At 42.2% G+C, this 9,507-nt stretch overlaps 1 pseudogene; it reads left to right on the top strand.

Annotated features, from left to right (window-relative positions):
- Nucleotides 1–4,689: 4,689 nt before the first annotated feature.
- On the top strand, nucleotides 4,690–9,211 carry LOC148676149 (uncharacterized; annotated as a pseudogene).
- Nucleotides 9,212–9,507: the final 296 nt, after the last annotated feature.

Below are 9,507 nucleotides of genomic sequence, written 5' to 3'. Positions count from 1 at the left end.
CTTCCACCCCACACATCTGGTCGCTGTTGATTATGCAGGACAGAGTGGTCCTCAGTCTGCTGGCCAGTAGCATGGACAGAATTTTGACATCCACACAAAGCATCATTATTGGCCTCCAGTTCTTGAAGTCTGTGGTCTCCCCTATCTTGAAGAGCAGGGAGATGTTTCCTAGTTTCCCCTGGTGAAATTTCTTGCACCATCTCCACCAGGTCTGCCATTAGGGTGTCACAGAAGCAGGTGTAGAATTCCTTGGGGAATCATTCTCCATGGACCGAGGCACTGCCCTCAGCTCCTCCACTGTTATTGGTCCCTCCAAGTCCTCCCTCACATCCTCCCGCACTCTCACTTTCAGGCTTTCCAGAAAAACATTGCCTGCTTCCACCTTTATCTGCCTTTTTGAGAAGAGCTCTCTATAGAATGTGGTCACTCGTTTTACTTTGTCGCCCTCATTCAAACACTTCCTCTCCATCTACTCGTCTCAGGCTGTGGATGACCTTCCTTTTCTGGGCTCCCTGGACCTGAATAAAGAAATAAGAGGAACAGGTTTCATTATTTTCATAATGTTCCCTTTGTGCTTTGAAAAGGAAAGCCTTGGCTTTCTCAGTGTACAGGTTGCAGAACTTTTCCTTCAGGTCCTTTGCCTGGGCTGAATTGAAGGCTCCTCACCCTTTTGCTGAGCTGTACTCCTCCTCTAGTTGTCTCTGGTGTCACACAGTTTCCTTTCCTTGGCTGCCTTCCATCTGCAGTAGGCCTGTGCCAGGGCTCTGGTCCTCTCCTTCACTGCTCCCCACCATTCCACTACCGTGCTGTAACCGCAGTTCATATCTGCCTAGCTCTCACAGTGTTGCCTGAATAGTGTTCTGAAGCAAGTTTTACTCCTGAAAGTTTTACTCCTTTTTCTTATATCTTACCCTGACAGGAGTTATACAGTAAATCTTAAGGTACTGTCTTGCCTAAATGTACCTCCTGTCTTTAGGACAGATCAGATGTCCCTCAGTGCCGCATACATCGCAATTCCTGGCAGCTTGGCAGTCCTTAGCCTTGCGCCCATCCTTTCCAAAGTTGTGACACCTAATGTTGTCACAGCTCTTCTCCTTGTGGCCGGACATCCTGCATTTCTTGCAGAAATCTAGCTGTCTGGGGTAGAAGAGGTACCCTGTGTTTGCTGCAATGGTGAACCGACCTGTTGAATGCTGGAATCAGTCCAGATGCCGAATTCATCCTTCACGTTCTGGGGCTGGACCATCACATTCACACATACCTCCCCCAAAAAAGCTGTTACCAGCTCCGTTAGTACATAGATGTTGTATATATGTACTGTGATGGTGTCCTGGTTCATTTTTCTCATCGGTTCCACCCTGAAATCAGAGAAACCAGGTTTGTTACACAGTTTTCTGTATGTCTTTATTTGTCTTTTGGTAGCACGCATTGGAGGCCATGTAAACCTCTGTGTTCTTTTCTGCCCAGTTTTCCTGGATGCAGAAGATGTCTCCAGCTGCAAGTTGCAGTAGTCCCTGTAGGAAGGTGATGAAGAAATGACAGTGTGTTGGCATTTCCTCTCCTGCCTTCCTCCAGTGGAAATGGATCAGATTCCTCTTGTCCCCCATCTCTGCACTAGAAACAAGGGGAGAGAACAAAGAGAAATCAAGTGAGGGGATAATAGGGGTGGTAGCTCCTTTTGTTGTCGTCTGGCAGTAAGTCTTCTGTGCAACACCAAGCCCAGATGCAGCCCTCCTCTGTGGAAAGGCAGAAGAGAGCCCTGGCCTTTTTCCACGTGGGCTTAACCCAACATAGTGCAGGCAAACATGGGCCCAGCCAATAGGCTGGAGAGCCAGAGAAAAAAGGGAGTGGATAAAGCTTCTGAGCCTCAGGGAGACAGCAAGTGCTGTGGGTAGGGCATGAGCACTTACTCCCAGCCTAGAGGCCAAGGAGGCAGAGACAGAGAAAGGAGAGAAAAGGAAGAGGAAAATGCTGGTTCCCACCCAGCTCAGCTGCTGCTTGGCCTTAAAGTGATACTGGCTCAAGCACTCTTCAGGGTCTTCAATCACCTTCAGGACCTTTGGAAAATCAATGCTGCAGTCAAGCCACAAACACTTGATCTCAGCCAAAAGGGGGAGAAGCCATAGTGGTGGAAACAAATCTGGATTGTAGGGAGAAACCAGAATATATGATGAGAACCCAAGTGGACAATGCGAGAACATGCAAACTCCCCATATAAGGAAATACAGACCAGAAATGGACCTGAGGCCCAAGAACTTTGCAATAAAAACATGATTTTTCCAACACAAGACAATATAAGGTGCGGTATTTTTTTAAATTTGCTAAGGTTAAAAAAATAGCTTTTGAAGATAAGTGAAGTTAAAACATAATTGAATAATTGATGTTTTGGATCAGTTGTTTTCTAATTTATACAACAACCTGCACCTAATTAAACTTGAATGCATCAAATTACTTTCAAGGTTCCCCAAGCTTTAAATTTAGGCTACATGAATTAGCTATGTTCACTGACATCAGTGAGTTAGGAAAAGCTTGCTTTTAAACTGTATAAAGAACAGACAAAAGTCATGGAATAGACTTTGAATAAATTAAATTGCTAACACCACCGTCTGGTCATGTAATACGGAGGCTTAACAAGCAAGCTACTAATACTCAGATATATGAAACAAAATTGCATGTGCAAATATTATTGCTACCAATTTATTTGGTTAATGTATTTATTCAAAGCAACTTACATTTGTGCCAATTTATACAGATGGATCACCTGAATCAATTAAGATGATGTTCCTTAGTAGAAGAGAAAGTGTAGAACAGCAATACCCCTGAACCCAGTATTTGGGTTCTGAACCATAGCCTTCAAGTTCCAGTAATGTAACCATCCTTGTGTAATCTGATGTTTGTTATTAAACATGTAATTAATCATAATGTGAGATTTGTTACTACCAGATTATTCACACTTTATTAATACTATTTGTATAAGTTATAATTTCTGAAGAAAAGTTGTAAATGAAATTTGTAACCCCTAATTTAACCCCTCTTACTACTTAATTATAAAAAGACATTGGCGATAATGATCACTAAATGTTTTTGTTCTTATCAACTGTTTGCTTGAAATTAAAACCTAATTACTGGTAGGGGTACAAATGATACAACATGTTGCATATACATTTCAAATGTACTTAAAATATAGTGAAACTAATTTGGTGTCAGAAAACAACAGAATGAGAGAAATTATTAATAGAATTGACATTACTCACTGCAAATTTTTCAGAACCACTGGCACCACAATGGCAAAAGTTAGAGGCATGAGATACAGAAATATGAAGAAATTACTTATGGACTAGTGCTTTTTTTTCCAACAATCAAAGGACAAAATGTCCAGCATTGGTTAGAAGATTGCATTATTGAATATTGTCACATATTATACTGTACATGTTTAAAAAACTATTGCTTTATTTTTAAATTTTTAAAACTTTCTAGTATTTAACATTATGCTTCACCACTTATACTCTTTAGTGAGACAACAAGAACAACTAAACATCATGACAGTTATTAGAGGTGGCAGGGTGATAACCTAAACTGATTTATATTGATTCTAAAGGCAAGATAGCTTTCCAAAACTGTATTAGTAATAACCTATGAGCCATACTTTAGACAGTATTTCAATACTTAGAAATTAGGCCTTTAACCCACATGTATTTGACAGTTTCATTTGATAAGCCTTGTTAAACATGACATTTTTATCTTATTCTCTTTCTCATTTTAATGCCCGACTTCAAGTAAATGCTAGAAGAAACTATTAACAGATACACACAAAGAGGCTGTCAAGGAGTATGAGGCAGGAAATGGAGTGGTATAACAAGTGGAAATGGATAAAATATGAAGGTGTGTGGAAAACTGTGCTGGAATGCATAAAAATTAGATTCCACCTAGAAAGCTGCAAAAGAAAAGGCAATAGGCACACTATTGAGGAGAATTACATTTCTTTATATTACTTAAAGTTATTCATACCTATGCTATGCTGATGAAACTCAGATTTATATGCCGACCAAATCACTTGAGGTTCTGCACTTTAGAGGTGTCTGTCTTATATTACAGTTTTTTACAATTGCTAACAAGTGTTTTTCAATACTGAGTTCACTTTTTCAAGACTCTTCACACAGTTAACACAACAGGCCTCTATGTGGACCAAACCATGAATGATTTTTTCATTGCTTAGACACAAAATGATTTTGGTGAACATAGTTTTCAAAATTCTTCAATTCTCACTCAAGCTCCACTACCAGCAAAACAGTGTGTTGTAACAGTCCAATTTGCAAATGCTTCCACATTCTGTCTCAAAACTGATAACACTAAATTTCAAAACTTTACATGTACAGTAAAATCCAAGGGGATAGCAATTTGCTAAGTCGCAAAATATATTTAAACACATTCAAAGTCCACAACAAAGTTTTTGATAAAGGTTACTGAGACCAACTGCTGATTGAAGTTATGTAAATAGACCAAACACATTTGATTCCCATCTCAGTTGAAAACCTACCCAGGTGCTGAGAGATTTTCAATACCACTGCTATCTTATAAAAAGAGGAAATCTTTGGAATGGTTTTGCTCAACGTGGACCCACCAAGAGAAGCAGGAGTGGGTGACAGACAAATGGCTGGATGATGGAGAGGAAGAGGGAGAGGAGTTTGAATGCGTGGTGGCCTTTGCCACAGAGGAAGACCACGAGCTAATGTGTCTCATAAGATAAAAGCTACCATAAAAGACCATGTCATAAATCATGGTCTGTCACTGAAAGAGACTGGTCTAAGAGTTCAGCCACATTTCAACCGTTCACCTGTCACATCTACAGTATAGCAAGAACTTTCCAGCAAACCAACAGGTACGTTATGCATTTTACAAAGGCTTTAACTGAAATGCATACAATAAATAGTATCCTCTAGAACCACTGCTAATGTGTAATTGTATTTTTTCTATAGGACCCAATGACTGCCTCCCTCAGGGGGAAGAGGAAAGAAGTTCAATGTTGAGCTGGACAGGGCCATTGTGAACATGGTCATTGCTGAAAATGAAATCAAACTTCAAGAAATTTAGACCATATTTAGGCCAGTGCTGGCAGACACTGTTTTTCAAAATGTTCAAAGTGTCAGTGTCATAACAATAGCTCATACCCTGACAAAACATCACATCAGCATGAAGCAGTTGTACACTGTTCCTTTTGAGAGGAGCAGTGATTGTATCAAGGAGCTTAGGCACCAGTATGTGCAGGTAAGGTGTCTATTCAACAGTAATGGTTTTGAACAAAACTTAGGGCCCTGTAGGACACACCACCCACTGCCTTATTGTTTTTACTGTAGATGCACAGTAATCCTTTTACTGTATAGCCTTATCTGTTTGATTTCTGCTAGAGAGTCATGGAGCTGGAGGCCAGTCCGACACCCCGTGAAATCATTTATATTGATGAGGCTGGCTCTAATTTAGCAAAAAGGTACCGGCGGGTACGGAATATAATAGGACAGAGGGCCACAGAGGATGTTCTGGGTCATAGGGGTGGCAATATCGCTATGTGTGTGGCTATATCATCCAATGGGTTACTGTTACGCAGGTCCCAAATCGGGCCATACAATGCAGAGCACCTCATTTCATTCCTGGATGAATTATATGGAAGGCTTGTGTCTGAGGAGGAAAGGGGACAGGTGAGGCCAAACATGCATACATTTGTGATTACGTGGGACAATGTAGACTTTCACCATTCCCATGCAGTCACAGACTGGTTTGCAGCCCATCAAAAGATGGTTTCCCTTTTCCATCCACCTTATTCACCATTCTTCAACCCTATAGAGGAATTCCTTTCCTCATGGAGGTGGAAAGTGTACGATCATTGTCCTCATGATCTGATGTCCCTCCTGGAAGCAATGCTGGATGCCTGGACATAACAACTGGAGACTGCCAGGGATGGATAAGCCATGCAAAAAGATTATTTCCCCAGTGTATAGCAAGAGAGGACATAAGGTGTGATGTACAGTAGATGAGAACATGAGGCCAAATGCAGAAGAATGGGTAGACTAAAGTTTTTTTCAGCACTACAGTACAATATTTTTATTACTATAAAGTATGTAAATATTGCTGTTTTACTGTTTTGGCAATTTTGGCACTTTTCATTTGTCTTTGATTTTTTCTGTTACATGTACTGTGGTGGTTCATTGTATAGAATAGTGCATGTGCAATCTTTTTTTGTAATGGAAAGTTTGTAAAAACAATTGTACACAAAGAACAAATAAAAACCTATAACTACAATACAAAGAAACTAGAGAACACAACATTGTTTGCTACATGGAAGCCTGACTTAAAATAAACCATCTACTGTAATGTCACCTGTGTTTAGTGTTTTTCAGGTCATTGTGTTTTGATGGACAAAGTATTCTTGTTGGAAGAAAAAAGGTGCCGGTATTTTGACAGGATTATTTTATTTTGAGACAAGTTTGCAAATGTTTTGATAGCTTTAGTGCATTTTGGGCATGAAATGAGCAGTTGTGCCAAGCTGTGTGTTGGTGTAGAGAGTTGTATGAAGAATTTTGAAAAAGTGAACTTGGTATTGAAAAACACTTGTTAGCAATTGTAAAAAACTCTAAGATACACTTACAAAAGAAGCTAAACAATGACAAAACTGAGGTTACTATCATAGGTTCCCAATATCCGCTTTGCAAGAATGGACTTGAATATTGTTCACGGTTCCGAAATCCAAACAAATCTCTTGAAAGGTGTATTAGGAATGTCACAACAGTATCCTCCACTTGTACCTGCACCATTGCTCATTTAAGAACTCAGCTTCGCTTTTCTAATGCTAAAATATTGATACACCTGTAGCGGCAATGCTTGTTAATAAGACAGAATTAAGTGTTGCTGTGCTTTCCCAAATGAGGCCCCATCTCTCTCTTCATCTCTGTGGTGCAGCCACAGAGAAACTATTCATGCAGGCTGATTTAAAGATGTTTTCTTTTGATAAGGGACAGCTCCCAAATGGGGATGCACTAAGCTAAGCCTGGCTATCATTCCTAAGTGTCAGGAGTAAGTGACTCATATCTCACCTTGATCAACCAATCAGGAACTGGTAGGGCCAAGTAACCCACGTGGGTCTCTGATGCCCATGAAACTTTCAGCCAATGAATGAGCTGAAGTTCCTCCAGGTAAAAACAGGCAACACAGAGAGCCTGGAGTAGGAGAAATTCGAAGGAGAATTCCATGGGTGCGAGACTATTCTAAACAATTCCAGGGCAGGACAGCCCAGGAGCAGAAAGGCTCTCAAGGGCAGGACATTCTCACAGCGCGCCTCCTGACCATCCTGAGACTCAGCCCGGACAACCACGGGACGGCCAGTGTGTCCGAGTGCCAGAACTTTCCTCTGTTCTAAGAGTCTAGAGCGGAGGTTGCCAGAGAGTAACCAGAGGATCCACCCGAGGTTAGCATCAGCAGCCAGCTTCGTGAACAGGTCGGAACTGTGGACAGCTGAATCAGTATTCAGAACTAGCTTCATCAGGAACTAACCGGTCCTCTTCCTGACCTGCTGGGACCCACAGTCATCTTTTCTCCTGTGCACAAACTCTTGCTAGTTTCAGCCAAAACTAACTAGCGTGTCTTCAGAGAGCAGGGCAGAGCATCAGCAGCGCACCGTCGCACGCCACACAGCACAGCCTGGCACGGAGCCAGAGACTGGGATTGGACAGCAACAAGCCTGCAACTGCTTCTTTGTGCCTGCAGGAGATCTGAATCCCCAGAGATTGGATGAGTATTCAACTTCACTGCATTACAGCTCGAGAATTCAAGTGTTATCCCAACCAGTTGATATCAATTTAATTCCTAAGAGTTATGTACTTGTTTTGAGTATCTAATGTAGAAGTTGTAACCAAGTTCAATTATGAAACGGTCTAAATGAATGATATACCGAACGTATGTCCTCTTGATATGTGTAACTCTTCGTAACTGAATGAATATATACCTTTTGTATTCTGATAACCCTCACGATAAGATCTTTTAGGTTTAAATGCATATTCTGTGTATTAATAAATGTATCCTCGTGTATTAGTACCTGTGTGTGTGCGTTGTTTGAGTTATATCGCATGGTTGGATTCTAAGGCCATTAAACGAATAATTTTGTGATTTACTGCTACAATTAATAATTGTCCCAGTAAATGCCCAAACCCCTACAGAACTGGTGCCTCGTGAGAGCACACTACACACCTTAATTGAGATCAGATTACAGTAGTTAAGTGTACAGGTAGGTGTATTATCTGCTGGGCATTATTGCCTGTTGCACTTCTGCCATTGCCTTCGGGCAAGCTACAGGGTCATCAGCTGGGAGCCAGCCCTCATTGATGTGTCGCCCCTTTAATCCCAGAACATCTCCTGGTGATGGCTGTAGCAGTGACGTCTCCTTGCCACCCCCTGCAGCAGAGAAGTTATGTCTTCTCCGCTATCAGCACAAAAGTCTTCCTTTAACCCTGCTTGTGAGATCCTGCAACTGGCCTCATGAACGGTGTGTTCCCCAGCTTTTATCTTTCCTTCTTAGCCACAACCAGAAGCTTCCCTTTTCTGCCTCCTTGGTCAGCTGCTTCAGTATCTTCCTCAGCTTTGCTCCTGTCACTCCAACGTCCCTCAGTAGACACTGAATGAATGTTCCCACAAAGCCTCTGTATCCCACCTCCACCGTGTAGATGACTGCCCTCCATCCATTTCCCTGCACTCCACTGCAAGCTCTGAGTTTCCACCTGTTGCTCTCATGGGCTGCCTCCAAACCTTCCTCCCTTCCTCAGGATAGTCAGCTCGATCATTATGACCGTTCTGGCTGCTACAAAGCATACCACAATGTCTGGTGTTAATGTAGTTGTAGTGATTTCAGTGGGGAACCAGAGGTGCCGATTTAAGGTCTAATCTCATACTCCAGTCTTTTCCAGGAGCAAGGATCGTTTCGTTTTCCCTATACATGATACCCTGTGCTACCCATCCTTGTTGGACAAAGTGGATCAGCCGTTTTTGTGGGAGAGGATGACCTTTGTTTACTTTCACTCTGCTTGACCTCTGCTAGCTTCTGCAGAACTTGATCGTGCCGCCGCACCTTGGCCGGCCTTGTGACAGTGCAGTCCAACAGCTAGATGGGATGTGCTGGAGGCTTGCATTCAGGGTATCGCAGAGGGGACACTTCCCTTCTGAGCCATAACAATGGCACAGGTGGCTGGGACTTGGGAGGGTGTCATATGTGGACCTAATGAGAAAGCTCAGGAAGTCGGAAAGTCCGGACGTGTACTGACTTCCCAAGGCTTTGGATGGGTTGTTCTGCCAGCAAGGGGATTCTTTTACCATCCACAATGAAGGAGGTCTGATCATTTCTGATTCCTTTCCGAATTGAGAGGCTAAGAGACTTTGCCCATTTGAGCCATATAGCTCTGCAACGCCGGTAATCTCTGTCCCGACCATGTCTGGCCTCCACGGACCATCTGCCTTGCACCTATCAGA

The sequence above is a fragment of the Lepisosteus platostomus genome, chromosome 2, assembly GCF_059453375.1.
Source record: "Lepisosteus platostomus isolate fLepPlt1 chromosome 2, fLepPlt1.hap1, whole genome shotgun sequence".
In the NCBI taxonomy this organism is placed as follows: Eukaryota; Metazoa; Chordata; class Actinopteri; order Semionotiformes; family Lepisosteidae; genus Lepisosteus; species Lepisosteus platostomus.
Note: the sequence above shows the minus strand (reverse complement) of the source record. Positions and strands in the feature narration are given on the sequence as shown.